This window comes from Danio rerio, chromosome 23 (assembly GCF_052040795.2).
Source record: "Danio rerio strain M-AB ecotype USA chromosome 23, GRCz13ab, whole genome shotgun sequence".
NCBI lineage: Eukaryota > Metazoa > Chordata > Actinopteri > Cypriniformes > Danionidae > Danio > Danio rerio.
In genome coordinates, this window is record NC_141043.1 from 30,409,043 (window position 1) to 30,426,869 (window position 17,827).

The following is a 17,827-nucleotide window of genomic DNA, read 5'->3' on the forward strand; positions in this document are numbered from 1 at the left end:
AAAAATAAGAAAGGAGTCATGTAAAATGATTATATGTTGTTAATAAAATGATACTTTCATAACAAGCGTCATAGAAAAGTATGTTCAGTTACTTTTTTTTATCATACTAGTGAGGCTGTGATACTTGTGGTTATCACAAGCTACAAATGTGCAAAGCATTGCTATGTGGTTGCTATGGTGTTAACAGGGTGTTCTATAGAGTAGTTAGAGCAATGCCATAGTCTTCCAGATAGTTGTTAAGTTGTAGGTTGTTGTCGTGGAATTAGTAACCATTAACAGTCCATGTCTGGATGGTTGTCTGGGTGTTGCTAGGGGGTTCTAAGCATTTGCAGGGCATTGCAGAGTTGATTATATTGAGTTCTAGGACAGGCTTACATTTCAGAAAGAGAATTCTTCCCCATATTTAGGATATTAGATCTAGGTAACATAATTTATTAACACTCATATGCAGTGTTGGGCAATCATGTGTTACTAGTAATTCATTATTGTAACAGCATTACTTTTGACAGGAACTAATACTGTGATGCATTACTTTTTAAATATTTATACTCTGATACTGTTACAATGTGATTTATTCGTTACTTGGTAAATTAATTATTTTTGGGTGCAGTCTAGTCCACAACTTCTGGTTTACAGCAGTGATGCATTTGGGATTGGTGGATGCCAACCAACCACTGTAAAGAAGACATGTCGTATACGAGGCGCCAGCCTGGATAAGGGTGAAAGCAGAAACACCAAGTGTGTGTGAGAAAGGTCAAGTGTGTGTGCGAGAGAGATCGAATGCACGTGAGGTAGGTCGATGTGCACGCGAGTGAGACCGAATGCGCACGAGACAGAGAAAATATTAATGAAAATATTAATTACTATTATTAATTAGTATTAGCAATACTACTATATCATTTCAATTAAATAAGCAGACATCTGTTATCTATATACCAAAATTGATTAGCTTACAATTTCCACTGAATATACTTGGCTTACTTTCCATAAGTTGCTGACATACCACATTTTATTTGTGGTTAGTTTTAAAATTGCTCAGGGATTTCATTTTTGTGCAGTTGTTGTGTTTTTGTTTTGTTTAAAATGCACAAAATGTATGGTTGTCTATAATAGCAGTTTTCTGGTGCTGAGTTTCACCAAATTGATTCAGAATTATAATTCATATTACTTTAATTTATTTATTTCATAAGGATTTTATGTTTGTTGTATATTGTTGCTAATTTCATACTTAAGCTGTGAGGGAACATGTTTAAGGGTTAAATATAAACTTTTAAGACGCTGAAGCAACTTTAGTTTTTGCTTTTTGGTTTTTGAATACATTATTCAGCAAGTTTATCACCTTGTGATATTTTCATTTTTGAGCTGCGGGTCTGACTTAAATAAATTAGTGTTTAAAAATGACTTTTTGTTTAAGTCTGTCTTGCGTTTTAGTTGTGAGAATGCAAGTTAGTAAACCTGTGAAGCTGATCCACAGTGTATTCTCCATGCAACACTGAAGTGACATTATAAAGGCGTTATTGAGAGCATTAAAATGTTTTTTGCAAAAGTAACTCAAAATTACTTTTAACAGTAATGCATTACTTTTTGGTGTAAGTAATCGATAAAGTAGCTGAGTTACTTTTTGAATGAAGTGACTAGCAACTGTAACGAGTTACTGTTTTTCAGTAACACTGCTCTTATGACTACTACTACTACTACTAAGTTACTCTGAAGAAATGTTGATGCCCATACAATGCTTGTGAAAGTACCTCAAACCACGTTTAACAAAAAAATCCACACTGTGTTCCAGAGAATTTTACTTTTGACAGGTTTGAAAAAGCATGATGATAGCGAGTGTCTAAAACACAAACAGCACAGAACGGTTTACATGCTAAAGTTGAATTCTTACCTAATACTTACCCTAGTTATGATGAGTAATAAAGATGCTCGTCTTTGCCAACAGCATTAATAAACTTCCCGGCTAATAAAAGTGCGCACGCATACACACAAACACATGTGAGAGTCTAAAGCTGCTTTTTGCATGCGGGCAGCGTGCTGGGCATATGGAGGGATGGCTGACTGGAGTCTCATTGTATGTGTGGGTGATGTGGGAGACTGATGTAATGCTGGGAGGGCAGCTGGGTCACGCACACACACAGAGCAGGGTTTGTGCTCACACAACAACAGGTCCGCACAAACTGGCAGTGCCACTCCAGCACTGAGGGAGCTTTGTGCCCACTCGCTACCCTTTAAAGAGCTATTCTGTCCTACTTCCTTTAATCTGTTTGTCTTTGCATACCTGTCTACTTGAGCATTGAGAACCACGTCTGCTTGAAAGTGACTGGCTGAGAAACTGAAGAAAGGAGAAACTTTGGTCTATTGTGACGGCTGTGATGTCTCATACAAGCGTGTGTGTGTGTGTAAGGGTCAGAGCACAGGATATGAACATTACCCCACCCAGCTTGGCCTGCCAAAATTGGTCCCAGTGTATTCATGGGGAGGAATGTGCTGATTGGATGATGACCGGGGCCAACTGGCTAACAGAAAAGCAACGGTGGCCAAATGGGATAGCTAGCCAGTTTCCTTCAGGATTTAAAAACAAGGACTTCACACTGAACAGACACACTAGCAAGCCGTGAGGGGCCTCGATGTCCACGATTATACAAATACCTGTTTAACGTCCACTTTGTTATCTGTGTCAGTGTGTCAGCGCCGGTCAGGATCTGTGCGCGAGTGTTTACTGTACACGCGGCTCAGGCAGAGCCAGTAGCAGAGGAAATGATAAGCTTGTGGGGCTTCCTGCTCCATCGGGGCCCCAGGGTGACTGGAAAAACCCATGAGCACAAGGGAGGAAGCGCAACGAGAACAGTACACACACTCGCACACACAAGAAAAGTTAGCGCAAAAACAAAGACCCCGACTAAGAGGGTGCTGAATACCCCACCACAGGAGTGCTGTGTTTTTTTCTGCGGGTTGCTAGGCTTTAGGCTTGTGCGTTCCCTAAAATGAGGCGAACCGCCCCGAGAAAGACAGGAATATAAATAACTTGCCTGATGATTTTTCATAATCTAGCTCATGCAAAACATAATTCCCATCAGCTAACGGCTCTCATTCCAGCACGGTTAATCAGTTGCTGAGGTGACGTCCTCATTTAACTCCCACAGCACCTAATAAACCAATTTCTGTAGTGAAAAGTGCTTCGGGTGTAGTGACTGTTCACAAATTAATTGTTTTTTACAATTTTACAAAAAACTTTTTTAACCTTTTTGGGGGACTTCTTCTGCTTGAAATAGGTGACCCATTCTAATCTTGGGCTTTTGTATGCTTTCATTTCACACTGCGTAATCCTAAACCCTGGGTTAACATTAGGGTTGTCACAATACTGGAATTTGGTACTCATTGGTACAGAAATTTAAAAGAGCATCCATTCCTGCTAACAGTTGAGGGCTGTCGAGCACGTTCTTAAACAGCGCTGATTTGTTATTGTGTTCACATGCTCAATAGAAATGACTGTGATTGGCTGTGAAGGTCATCAGTTCACCAAACTCACTGCTGTTTACTGAGTGTAAACACAGATACAGGGACACTCGAGTTTTAAATCTGCAAAGATCAGTTGGTCTGTCTATGAGCTGACATACGAGTGATTTGCTGATGAATCGACTGATCTTCATGGCTTAAAAAATGCTCCAGTATCCCTGTATTTATTATTTAGAGTAAATTTTTTTTAAATTCTAGCTCGATAGGTACTGAATTTCAGTATCGAGACACTAGTAAACATCCTTATTTTTTATAATTGATTGAACAAATGCAGCATGTAAGGAGTTTACCAAAAGACATATACAGTATGTATGTCTTGTAAAAAGTCATCAGTAGTCATTAATGCCATTTAAATTTTTTTGGACTATAACACTGCATTATTTTTCACTGCACATGTTCGGCACCCACTGTAAACTTAAAATCACAAATGCAGCAATGTCCCTGCTTCTAAGTAGGATTTCATCATAAATTAACAGCAGCCCGATGTGGCAATTACTTCTGGGAATATAGACAATTAAGGAAGGAGACAAACCAATTTGCTTAGGAAATTCAGAGTGATGCAAAATAGCACAGTGAAACTTCATTTGAATTGAAGGGGCTAAAAAAAAATGTTGTTGTTGTTGTTGTTTTTTTAAAGAGTCCCTGTTATGGGTTTTAAAAAATACCTTCCATGCAGTGTTCAACCAAAGAGCTTAGAATGACCAAGAGGCGACACTCAATAGAACGTTCCATTGCAACAGCAGCGCCCAGCAACAGCCCTGGATTCCACCATTTTGGAGTGAAATTGATCGACCGTCCATTGGATCTAATTACTGTCGCGATGGCAAGCAGCTGCTTTGTTTTTAATTTATTTATTTAAAAAGTGCATTAAAGCTGACATACAACCTGAAAGACGACAATACAACACTTACTATCACAATCATCAGCACTTTTAATAGTTTATTTTACAGACTTAATAATTTGCTGTTGTTCTATTGGAGTTTTCATTCCAAAATGGCCACTGCGCCCTTTTTTTAAATAAAAGATTCAAATCAAAGTTGTTTAAATGATTCATCGTTCGTCCGGATCTGTTGCCTGTTCGTATCAATGTCGAAACGAAACAATACCAAATATGTTCTGTGTAGGAGTACGTTCTGGGGGATTCGTCTGTTATTTGTTAAAGCAAGGATCAGAAAAGACTATTGATGTACTGGACTTTGTCAGTGCTTGACAGGAACTTTATCAGTACACACTTCATGGAACAGTTTCTTCCTCCATTACATAAGTGTAAGTGAGTGTGATTAAAATGCTTGTCACCTTGTTTTCTCTAGCTTGCAAAATATGTATATAATTGTGTTTTTGTTCGGCTTGTACTGTCTCTGGTCAACTCTTTTTATTCACATATTGCATCTAAAGCCATGTTGAAAAGCGGCGTGTGCCGATTTCTTAACGGATTTAAATGCATTTGTGAGCTCGCAATCCTCTGCCATTTGTCATTGCTATGGTCAGCGTCAGCTGGTGCTACACACGTACGGCGGTTAAGTTTCAAAATAGTTCAGCTTTTGCCACTGTATGGATCAATACTAAATGTGTGTTGTTGTTTTTACTTGGTTAAGAGAAGTGCAATATGCTGGTGTTAAACTGCATTGCTTTAATGCACTCCTGCACTGGGCTCACACACATATACACATGCACTTTGGCAACTTCAACAATGTTGATAAACCATGGTAGGCATTACTCTCTGTCTCATGCTGAAGGCACTCGACCAATCGCAACAGACCATGTCATTGGACCAATCAGCACAGATTAGCATCGCTAAGGAGGTAATGGGAACAAATGAACAAACCATTTGGTAGTCTTTGGGATAATTAGGTAAAAATAAATGCATATTATAAGACAATGAAAGTGTTTTTTGACCTTGCATGCTTATTAGCCTGTTGCTGGAGACCCCCAAAACCAAAATATGACCTTTTTAATGCATCATAGGGGCTCTTTAAATGAAAATAAAACAAAAACGGTATTTTCTTCTCTATTATAACAACCCAGTGAAATGTCTTTTCAATGATGCATGAGACCCGTTGGCCTCTGATGGTTAGATCTTTTCAGTGTGAACACTGTAAAAGAGAGAATTTGAGTAGAAAATCTGTCAAGAGTGCAACATGTTGAAACCATAAACGTGTTTGAGACAATCTATACAATATAACTGAAAACATCATCATGATAAACAGCAATTGATGCACATTTTACAACAAAAAACCTGCAGTTTGTGAACCCTTTCAGCGATGACTCTTTTGAAATGGATTCACTGAAAAAAACAGGTCTTGCCAATAAAGAAAATGACTGTTCCTTGCACTGAAAACATTCATCAAGGCTTAGTATACAGTCTGTCTGATTTAAGAGAACTCTTTATAAACACCCTCACAAAAGCTGCTTAACAGCCGTTCAGTGTTGCGCATAAAACAGAAGAAGAAGTGTCCCGAAGGCAAGAACACACTGCTGCATATTTGACTAGGGCCACAATTGGGCCAAATTTAGCTGCTGATTTGTGTCACAGGGTACAGGGGTCAGTCTGAAGGAATCAGCTGTTATTAAGACAATGTGATGAGCCGGTGAAGATATTAACAGACTTAAAGGGCCGAGCAGGCAGATGGAATGTGTGGAATTATGCGAACACCCACATGCACACATACTCAGCACACAGTTTAAATCCATATTTCATCCATATGGTGTAGGGCTCAGTGATTGACCAGTGCAGCTTCATTATTTGCGAGTTAACACAATGATCTGTGTTGTTATTTGGCGGTGCACATATGCAGGTCCATGTGAGGGTGTTTCGAAAGCAAATAGGTTGCAGCTTAAACTGTTTTCCCAGTCATTTAGCTCTGATCCTGCAGTACACACAAACACACTCTCGGCCAAATACAACTTCTGCCTTAAATTTCAGCTTATTTTTCGCACGCAGCAAGACCTCAGTAGACACATGATATTTCATAATTGAATGCATCGCGAAAAGAACAAGCACAATATTGATAACATGGGCACTTTAAAATACAGTGAATATTTAAACTTTTATGAATATTAAGCATCGGCAGGGGTTATTCATTACAGCACCAAACACTTGAAGACTCAACAGGTGATTTTTTTTTTTTTTTTTTAGAAATATGAATACATTTTAAGGTAAAACTGTCCTACGACATTGAAAATTCTGTGACTATTTATAGGCCTTTTATTATTCCATTTGTAAGGTTCCAATTGTTAACATCAGTTAATGAAAGTCAATGTAGTAGCTACAAAAACATTTATTAATCTCAAGTGATGTTAATTTTTTAGTTAATGCATAACATTTAAAAAGCCGTTATTAATGGTATTACTAATGATATTTAATAAAATTCAGTAAATTATTTTTATTAAATAATACTAAGCAATTCCAGCGTTTTGGATGTCAAATTTGCAGTAAAAACTTAAAACAAAGTCACAGAGAAAGTATAAGTTAACATTATATTTATACATCTGTTTATATTTTCTAAAACTACTAACCACAGAGTTAATGGATCAGAAAAATATAGATTTGTTACATATTTTATAATTTTAAATCAGAAAAAAATAAACTGTGTTATGGATGTGGCCAAAAAGTATGCAGAGTTTGCAGAATACAACATACTTTATAGAGCTTTGTTATGGATGGGACAGATGTGAAAGTAGGAAAATGCACCATGTCATAAAGCGTTAATCATCTCAGACTGGATTCTTGAATATGACAATGAGTTCACTGTACTCAAATGGCCTCCACAGTCACCAGATCTCAATCCAATAAAGCACCTTTGGGATGTGGTGGAACGGGAGATTTACATCATGGATGTGCAGCTGACAAATCTGTAGCAACTGCGTGATGCTATCATGTCAATATGGACCAAAATTGGTAAGGAATATTTTTAGCACCTTGTTGAATCTATGCCTCAAAGGATTACGGCAGTTCTGAAGGCAAAAGTGGGTCCAACAAGGTGCTAGTAAGGTGTACCTAATAAAGTGGCCAGTGAGTGTATATACAATAAAGCAAACAAACACACAAAGTATTTTTTTGTTATTACATCTGTCAAAGTAATCTTTTTACAGCGGAGCTCAATATCGTGATAACAAAGTGTAGCGAGATAAAAGCTATAGAAACAAGAACATTTAATATCACAACACTGGATCACAGCAAGCACTTTGAGATTTTGCACGGGCAACTATAGTGACAACTTTTTAAGAACGTGCAAGACAGGCTGACAAACACTTGACATCATTTCCTGTCAGCTCTTCTTCATAATCGCCTACACACTACACACAAACCAACCGCAAATGCCTTCTGTGTCGCATTATAAAGCACTCTACTCAACTGTGGCTATCTAGGAGCCTACAGCACTTTAAGGTAAAATGAGTGTGGCAGTGCTGGGAATCAATCAATCCTAATTCTGTTTGTGTGTCTGCAGTTCAAAGACTTGATGTGAATTAATCGAGTAGTAGATCAAAACGGCAAACCATATATCTTACCCACACAAGTATTGTTATGACATTAAACAGTGCAGCGTGTGATCACATGAGCGGGGCAACTAAAACAAGCTGATGATTGTAGTGGGTGATCCCTTTTTCTTCATAGATGAGTGCCTGTCTTGCTTCTGGGGTAAGAAAAAGATCCTTGTTGACTGTAAAGCACTGATGGAGAATTTATTTTTGAAGTAGCCTAGAAAATGCAGGAAAACCTGTCAAGGTATGCCAAGTCAACATTTCCCAAGAGAGAAAGAAAGTGACCAGTGACAGCATTGGTTTGCTCTTTGCCCATAAATTTAGCTCGCTAAGATTAAGTACACAGTAATGGCCTCTCTCAAGTCTCAGCACTGAAGACAGTATTTTTTAAAGAAGAAAAGCACATAACAGAATGAATAGAGGAAAAAAAATGAGGTGACCAACAGCCTACAGCGTTTCCAGAATGTCTGGGGACTGTTGGTTTGGCCGAGATGTTCAAGTTTCCATCTCCAACAGAAAAGAAAGGATTGTTTTCCCATTAAATGACCATACTCAATGAGAAATTTGTGAACTCTTTACTTCACCAAATAATATTATAATATTTCAGATTTAAATATAGATGTTTAATTACATTAAATAATAAAAAACAATGTTACTAATAGTATTAACTGGGGTCCTAAAGTCTCGTAGAATTGTTTATATAACCACTTTTTAATTTACTGCACAACTATTACTAAAATTATGCAAACAGTTTCTTATATCTTAAAATAAAATATACATACATGTTAAAAAGACTTTAAAAGCTAATAAATAAAGTGTTATTAAGTGACATGCGATGGTAAATTGTAGCATCTCTTTGGCAATGTAGTATGCATGGGTTATATCATTGTATTGCTTGGAGGAGTTTTCATAAGGCATTGTTGCAGAGTACCTCTCTATCATTTACTGCTTGTGGGCTATTCGTTGAGCTGAGGTAGAGGGATGACATGCTTCAAAATCCAAAGGATAGATGCGGTAAAAATGATGAAATAAGTTGCTAGTGTTTCCATGCTTGGACAGGATGGGTTTTGCTGCAAAGCTTACACACATTGTTCTGGTGATGATACAGTCTTTTTTATTTACAATCTCTTTGTTTCTACTAGATGCAGCACTCCTTTTTGCACGTATTTTTCTGCTCTAAAGTGGCAATGATACAAACCCAACCCGAGAGTAATGTAGTGTGGCTGCGTAAGCTTATTAGCTATTTGCTTGTCACTCATGGCACGCTCATTCATCAGAACATCTGATAGGCTGTTGAGATTCAGGCAAGGAGTGCGATCAGCCAGACACATTTTATTAAAACTAACCTGCTTCATACTGCACATTTGTTTATCGTTATTAACAATGGTGTAACATCAATGAATACTGATACCATTTTATCACAAAACCCTTGCATTAATGTTAAATATTATAATAATAGAGTATTTACAGATAAGAGAAAAGAGTCATCTATTTATTGAATGAAATCAAACTTCATATTTTCATGCAATATATTTATAGTATATAGACAATAGTAGTATTTAGTAATAATACTCCCATATAATGAAATAATTATTTACTACAAATGTGTAAAACCTTTAAAAATATTTTTATTTACACATTTTTATATTCTAAAAATAGTATTAATATTTAATATTGTATATATATATATATATATATATATATATATATATATATATATATATATATATATATATATATATATATATATAAAATTAATAATATAAATATGTATTAGTATTAAAATAATATTGTTATTATTATTATTATTATTTGTTAAAATGTATGTCTGATAAAACTGTATGATACAAAATGTATATATTACTAGACATTTGTTCATTATTATTACTATTTATATATTTATTATTGCAATTATTATTATTATTATAATTATTATTATTATTAGTAGTAGTAGTAGTAGTAGTAGTAGTAGTAGTAGTAGTAGTAGCTAGGGATGCTTTGATCGATTGGCTGAAGATCGGTATCGGCCAATAATCACATTTAATGACTCGATTGGTACTCGCCAATGTGGCTGATCTCATGAACCTATTACAGGTGTTTGTTTAGGAGTTTACAAGAAGAGGAGAATGCATGTGCGCTCCTGTATTGTACATAGCCTACAGCAGCCACAACATGTGAGGAAAGAAATGACGTGTGGAGGTGTGAACGACTGATTCGCTAGCTTCACAACAGCATACAGATGTGGTGTGACTTCAGTTTATAGTCTATTCATGCGACTCACGTGAGTGATGCAACCATTTTATTTACCATGTTTTGAGGAGCTGTGACATGAGCGGATCGATTATTTGTAATTTTTCTTACCCATTTTTATATCTGTGTTGTTTATCATATTTAGAGGAAAAATGTGCTTAATGCATTATAAAGCTTGAAGCATTAAAATTGGTACTCGGTATCTGCTGATCACCATGGTAAGGAATTGATCACCATGGAAAGGTACTTGGTATTGGTTGCAAAAACCCTGATTGGAGCATCCCTAGTGGTAGTATTAAAAATGTCAAAATTGCAGTTTGATATTTTACATGATGACATACCATTAGCTCTGATGAAAAGTATGCTGCGTGAATATTAGACTACAATAAGGCTAATTGGGTAACGTATGAGAGTGACAATTTTTCCCTTTTTTCGAAACCGAAAAGAAAGCTAAAGGTAGAGCATAAACCATTACACGGGTTGGTCTTTAGTCAAACAAGTGACAACTGTCATAGTTAAAAGCAAACAAATCAATAAATCACACTGACCTTTGAGATGTGCGGGTTTGTAAAGCGCACTGTTTAAAGAGTCATGTCAGCTTTCAGCACGCTGGCACTCGCCATCACAGAAGTGCTCACAGATGTGCTTCTGCTTTCAATATTTACACATCGAGGTAGTTCGACGGCCATCAGCAGCTCAATAAAACCTCTGCAGTACAGCTAAGAACTCAACAAGCTAGCGTTAGCTACAGGGGAATGTCAGCTATTTAAGCAATTTGCGAATTTAGCCACTAATCCTCTAAATAAACACCAAGTTGGGGGAGCAGTTCCATTGAATGGCCTAAACAATAATATAAAACGGTGAGAATAGTATGATTCACAGCACGCTCTGATGGAAAACTTCAAATATGAACACGTCACAAATGGAGGAACATCCACTGTAAATCAAACACAGGATACAAAACTGAGTCACTCTACACTACATGGGCGTTCACTCTTGACAGCGATTTGCAATGACAAAGCAACTGCTAGTCATTCCTTTTGAACTCATTTAACTCCAAGTGGGAAGATTATGAGGGATACTGGTAGAAAAAAAAAAAAAAAAAACTCACCAATACCATATAGCAAGACACCAATATTTAGCAAATGTTGGTCACAGAACAAATGTGTTATAACCATTATTAAAACACTTAACTAAAAAACAACTGAAAAAAAAAAACACAGATTAAACATGGTTTTCATGACACAAAGTAAACAAAAAAAAAAACTAATTAATTAGGGCTGAGCAATTAATCAAAGATGATTTTCATTTATCAGTATTTACCACAGCCTTCAAGCTCTGCAGGATCCCGCTTTAGATCTGAATCCTTTTAAAATCCCACGATAGTGAAATCAAGGTTATCATCATATGATGACGACCTATGACTCACATCATGACTTCAGCTGAATGTTTAAAATAAATTCTGGTGAAATTAGTCCATAGTCGTGTGATTATTGGTCACGCTGAGTTGGCAAAAAAATGTTTATACAGAAATACTGTGATGATTTTCTGAGTTTTATCATGCTTTGAGTTCCAGCAGGAGAGCGCCCTCTGGTTTTCGGAGGAGATTTACAACTAAACACAACTATGCTTCCATAAGGCTGATTTATTTATTCTGAGTGATTGACGTGACCCATGGCGTCTGCCTTTATACTTCTATTTATACTTCTGCGTGATGTATGTGTTGCTCTGCAGTAACACTTCCGAAACGCTAGCTGGCAATAGGTTTTTATGTTCATCTGTGTCAAGTTTCTATGCTGGTGTTTTGTTTTTTCTGAATGCTACCTTAATGTACAAGTAGCTAAAACTCGCTCATTCAGAGACGGTACATTTTTTAAGAGGTGCGCATCATTACTGGTGAGGGGTCATTGACCACACGAAGGCTGCACTAAAGCATATGCGTACGCTTGATGCAGAAGTATAAATCAGCCTTTACAAGATGGCATGACCATCGCAGGTATGATAAGGGATCGAAATTTCAACCCTGCACAGTTTAGTTCCAACCCTGCTCGAACACACTTACCTGTAGGTTTCAAACAAGCCTGAAAAACTCAATTAGTTTGATCAGGTGTGTTTTATTAGGGTTGGAACTGAGTTTGACACCTGTGTAATAATATGTTTGGAGGCATTTGTGTGACTACATATAATGGTTATAGGGCGACCCTTTTATTTATTTTTTTTGTGGCAGGGAGCTTTTGTGACCGTGGGGAATACAAACGACTGAAGAGTGAAAAGCACCAAATCTCGATGCGTTGCATTCACTGCGTGTTCAGCGCAAATGTCCACTACATGTAAAATATAACACTGTACAAACCATCGCCAAAGAAGCTCGCCTTTACTGAGTTTAAACTGATGCGGCTCATAATAAAAAATTATATTGCGCCAGTAGTCATTGGGAGAATCCTGCTCTGCCCCCTTATTTATTGGGTCGGCTGATTCGCCTGCTTTCCACAAACACAGAAAAATGAAAATCAGCACAAACGAGACTGAGCATTTAAAACGACACAAACTGAAACCAAAACTTTTAAATGTAAGACTTTTCTTCCTTTCTTTTGTTCGTTCTTTCTTGAGTTGTATTTTATTTTTCTATTTAATTACTTATGCCTGCTCGTCTTAAATTGAATGATTAATTAACTAATGAAGTAAATGAAAAAATATTAAATAAAGTAGGGTTAATCAAAAAATTACAGTAGTTATAGTTATTAGTTTTTACAAATAGTAACTGAGTTACATAATCATCAAAGTTACTAATTACCAGTGAAAATTAACTATTGTGTGACATTAACGTTACTTGTTAAATTTATAGAGTAAATATAAAACATTGTACAGTCTGCGCCAATAGCCTAGAGGTCAACATATAGCACTTAGGTGCTAGTGTTGACCCGAGTTTGAATCCCAGCTCGAGGTCCTTTGCCGATCCTACCACTCTCTCTGCTCGCCATGTTTTGCTGTCTGTAAATCTCCACTGTTCTAAACCCTATAAAAATAATTGGAAAAAAAAACAACAACATTGTACACTGATCTACACTACTTTAATCGTGGGACAATGTGAGAAACAATTAACAAATTCAACATATAATTTTAGATATCATCATTACTATTGTTCCCTCAGCGAGGGAAAAGTAGTGGTTGTATTTCCAGTTTGCAAAAGCTACCTTTAAAAAGTTGGTGGATTTGTGTGTCTCTGTACTCTGTAAAAAGTATCACCGTTAGTAATGCCATTTATTTACAGCGCTGTTATCCCCATCACTGGTCAGCAAACAACATTAAGTGAGCATAGCATTGAAACCTGGCATTTTCAGAGTATAGTAATCTAACACCTCTGATTGGCTGCTGCTTTAATGAGCTCAAAAAAAATTATGTGTGAGTGGTTCTAAAGCCTGATGTTCAAAGAAAAATGTCAACATGCTGAATGTAAAGCAAGATGCAGATTTAGACGTAATATTCAAACGGACACATTTAGTTTATTTTCACATTTGATATCAATCCTGAAAGCTGTAATAGTTAGGTTATTTAGCCCCTTATCTTGAAAACCTAAAAGTAAAATAAATTGAAAACATCCATCCATCCTGATTCTGACATTGGCATCAGGCCAGCCTATCTATTCATCAATCCATCCGTCCATCTATCCATTCATTCGTCAATCTGTCTATTCTCCAAATAGCCATCCTGGGTGCTACATATTACTTGCGTTCAGTTTCGATAATTGAGCAAGTCTGTGTTTCAGTCTATCACAGACACGTCCCAGTGGGGCTTTGGCCTCATTTAACCAGCTAAATCAGGACACTACACCTCAGTAAGCTTCCCCACAGCGACTAATGAACCGGCCACGCAAGGGTGTGTCTTCAGGAGACTTTGAGAACATGCGAGCGTGCATACTTGTTCATGCATGTGTCTCTCTAACGCAGATGAACACGGACCCCAGGGGGCGACTCTTTTGTAGGGCTGTGTGAGAAACGGACAAGCCTGAACTAGAGCTAAACTGCCGAGGGGTCGGCACGATTCCCTCTTCCATAAATTCCCTTGGTCTCCATGACAAAACATTAGGCCATTCTCCAAAACCACAGCATTCAGATCAAATTAGACCAGACCAAATGACTCGATAAAAACCTCTATAGTGCTTTAACTTCCGCCAGTCGAACATCGGTTCCCCAAAACACTTTCACAAGAGTCATTAAACATTATACTGACAGCAAAACGGAAACAAGTAAACAATGTTACATTCACATGATGGCCATGTGTGATGGATGATTCATACACAGGATGCAATGGGTCTGTTAGCAGTTGATTGCTCCATTTTAAAAACTAATAAGGTGCCTACACAGGCAGCACATTTAGGCATCATGGGTCCAACAGCAAGGTTGTTCCAAAAATAGCCAATTTAATTGTGGTGCCTTCAGTGTTCAGTGCATCCCAAAGAAGAAGCATTACCAGAATGCACAACAATAAGCTTAGTGAAGAATTATACATGAAAACAAAGCAAAAAAAAAAAAAAAGTATCTGCTAAATGACGAAATTAAATACAAATAGTCTTCAATTTAGGGCTACTCAATATCAACCCTTACCCTGTCAGTGCGTGCACATGAATCCTGAATAGCATGAAAGTAACAGAAATAGTAGATTTCTTTTTTATTTTAACAGTATTTTTTTACTTTAACCCATTGAAAAGAAACAGTGTAAAATAGAGGAGTGGATCTACATTGGTCTCACGGTTTAGTTTGGTTACGATTATACGATTATTATGACACACACACACACACACACACAAGCACGCTCGGGAGCAAAATTGTTAGAAGCCTGCTCCCATTAAAATTACACCACAGTTACCGACCGCTCCCGCTCTTTATTCGGAAATTTAATCCCCATGCTGCAAGAACTGTTGTCGGGTCCCACGGCTCAAATGCAGACCTCTACCCAGAAGTATCGCTGTAACAGCCGAGACGAGAGGAAAAGTCACACCAACAGGTCAAATGGACCACAGTAAGAGAGAGAAAATGGAGTTTACTTTCATTCTCTCAATCGCCGTGAAATAAGAGCTTTTGCTCTAAGTTTCAGTGAAAGACTGTCCAGCAAACACATAAGCAGTGAAATTATGCACAGTTTCTGCGTTTATAAGTAGTTGGAGCATTGTAAATACTCTCGCTCGCCTCCCTCGCTATAGTAAGCTACAGCGACATAGCGCATATGAGCTAAATGACGTCAGTACATGATAACCGGTTATGATTATAACTAAACCGATACCAAATTGTCAGCGTCTGCATCGCGGTGCACCAAAGAAACAAATAATTTTGACACCCCTAGTGTAAAACAGTGTCATAACAAATAAAATTATTTGTTAATGAAATTATAAATATATAAATTATATATATATATATATAGTTTTTATATCTTTAATAAATAACAATAACTGTGAATAAAAATAAAAACAAATTTCCCCCAATCTTTGCGTGTTCCAAATCTGTAAATGATAAAACTGGCCTTTAGAATGTCAGCCTATATATACACAGCTAGGCAGCTCACTAAATTCTGAAATGAAGTTGATGTATCCAGTTCATCCAGGTTTGCATGATAATAATGGAGTGTCAAGGTCAGATTTTAAGGGTCACACAAAGGCTTCACTGACCTCTGTGAACCTGTAAATCCTCCAGCAGAGGGAGAGTCATGGGAAAACTTGGGGAAAAAATCCTGAACGCTCCCTCTGCCCCGCAGCTGAGACTGATCTCACACAGATTCAGAAGCCATGACTCTCAAAACACGCAAAAAATATATACAATCCAGTGAAAACTTGAAATTCAACTTCCAGTGTGTGAATGTCTCTCACATGACCATCCCCATGACCTTCATGTCCGTCTAGGACTGTCAAATTATACTGACACAAAAAAATAATTGTTGATGAACAGACAAGTTACAACTTTGTCTATATCCGACACCCTTATTTTGTGAAGCGCTTGTGTGTCTGTGCATGTTTGACATCCAGATCTTATTTAAATGGAAAAAGAAGGCTTCATGTCACAACTGGATGTCCGGAGGGCTTTGTTTTTCGAGACGTGTCTGGCTTGACAGATGGAGGAATCAACAGCGCTTCATGGAGTCAAAGATTTTGTGTGACTGCACTGCTACATGACCACAGATTCAGAGATAAACCCATCTATTTGCTCAGACCTACAGTTGGGCAACACATTTAACACTGGTCAGTTAAAGTCAACCAGTACTGTGGATGAACTACCTCTCACACACACACAAAAACAAACAACACCAGCTGGAGATAGGCACATGTTCCTCTTTTCTGCTCAGACCTTTTCTGGGTTAGCATTACCAACAATTATGAATTAAAACAAGAACAAAAAGCCCCCTAAATTAATCGTTTTTGCTTAGCATCACATAAAAATGGCTATTTAGTGTAACTGAATTTAAACATTACAAGAAAATAGTTTGAATTTTTTTTTTTCCAAAATATGTTTTATGTATGAAACCTCTTTATAATATATATTAAATCCTTTAAATCAGTAGTAAAGTATGGACTAATTATTTAATTTAAATCACTATATCCAATATTAAGACATACAAAATATAAACAATTGAAATATACAAGAAAAAGGGATGTTTTACTATCAGATCCACACTGTAAAACAAAAAAAAGTTAAGGTAACAAGAACCATTTGAGGAAACCGATTGCAACAAACCATTTAAGTTCAAAAACTAATCCCAACTAGTACTGTGAACTTAATTCATTTTAGTAAAAGAAGCAATTTGAGCACAATAAAACCCAATAAATGAAGAACACTCAAGCCAACTGAGTACTGTAAAACCCAATATGTTAAGGCAACTCAAACCATTTGAGGAAACCGATTGCTACAATCCATTTAAAAAAAAGTTAAAAGAGTAAAAAAAAAAAAACTAATCTGTATGAGTATTGCGAACTTTTACTGTGAAGTTAAAGTAATGAGGTTTTAATTAACTCATTACCTTCAACACTGAGTTCAAAACTATTCAAATGAGTAGAATTAACTTTCAGTAAATTTTGAGTTAACTACACTTATTTCATTTGATAAAGTGTACTAAATTGTAAATGAACTGTGAAGCAAGCAAACGGTCACAGGTTTATAAAAATGAATATTATCTTGGTCGTAAAATATCATAGAATTTTGACTTTTTGTCACCACAGAGGCTGAAAATCCCTGACATGCAAAAAATTAGGGTCCTAACTACGCATAAAATAATAATAAACCAACAACTCGCTGAAGTGCATGACCGAGAATGGGCAAGAGCACATATTTGGGTTCAATGTTCAACTGCTGTAAGCTTGTCTGTAAACAGCCAAGATTATGAAATTAATTTCACTTTCTCAAACACAATGACGCCATATTAAAGATATTTGTCAAGCCTCTCTCTTTAAAAACAATCCAGCCAACAAAACCACACAAATATGTGGCAGTATAGATGCATGTGTTCTTACAACATGACTGCTCATGGCCAAATACAAAGTCAACATTCATCAAAACGAAATCCTTCTCACTTTCCCCCACATCTCTCACTGTAA

At 36.8% G+C, this 17,827-nt stretch overlaps 1 protein-coding gene across 6 annotated transcripts in view; it reads right to left on the reverse strand.

The window, feature by feature from the left end:
• dip2ba (DIP2 acetate--CoA ligase B (putative)a) overlaps window positions 1-17,827 on the reverse strand; it is an 86,292-nt gene that overhangs the window by 38,978 nt on the left and 29,487 nt on the right. For 2 of the 6 annotated variants that reach the window (XM_087305461.1, XM_087305460.1), the window contains exon 1: window positions 1,900-2,066. The gene's annotated coding sequence lies outside the window, so the exon portion shown is untranslated. 6 annotated transcript variants of the gene reach the window in all.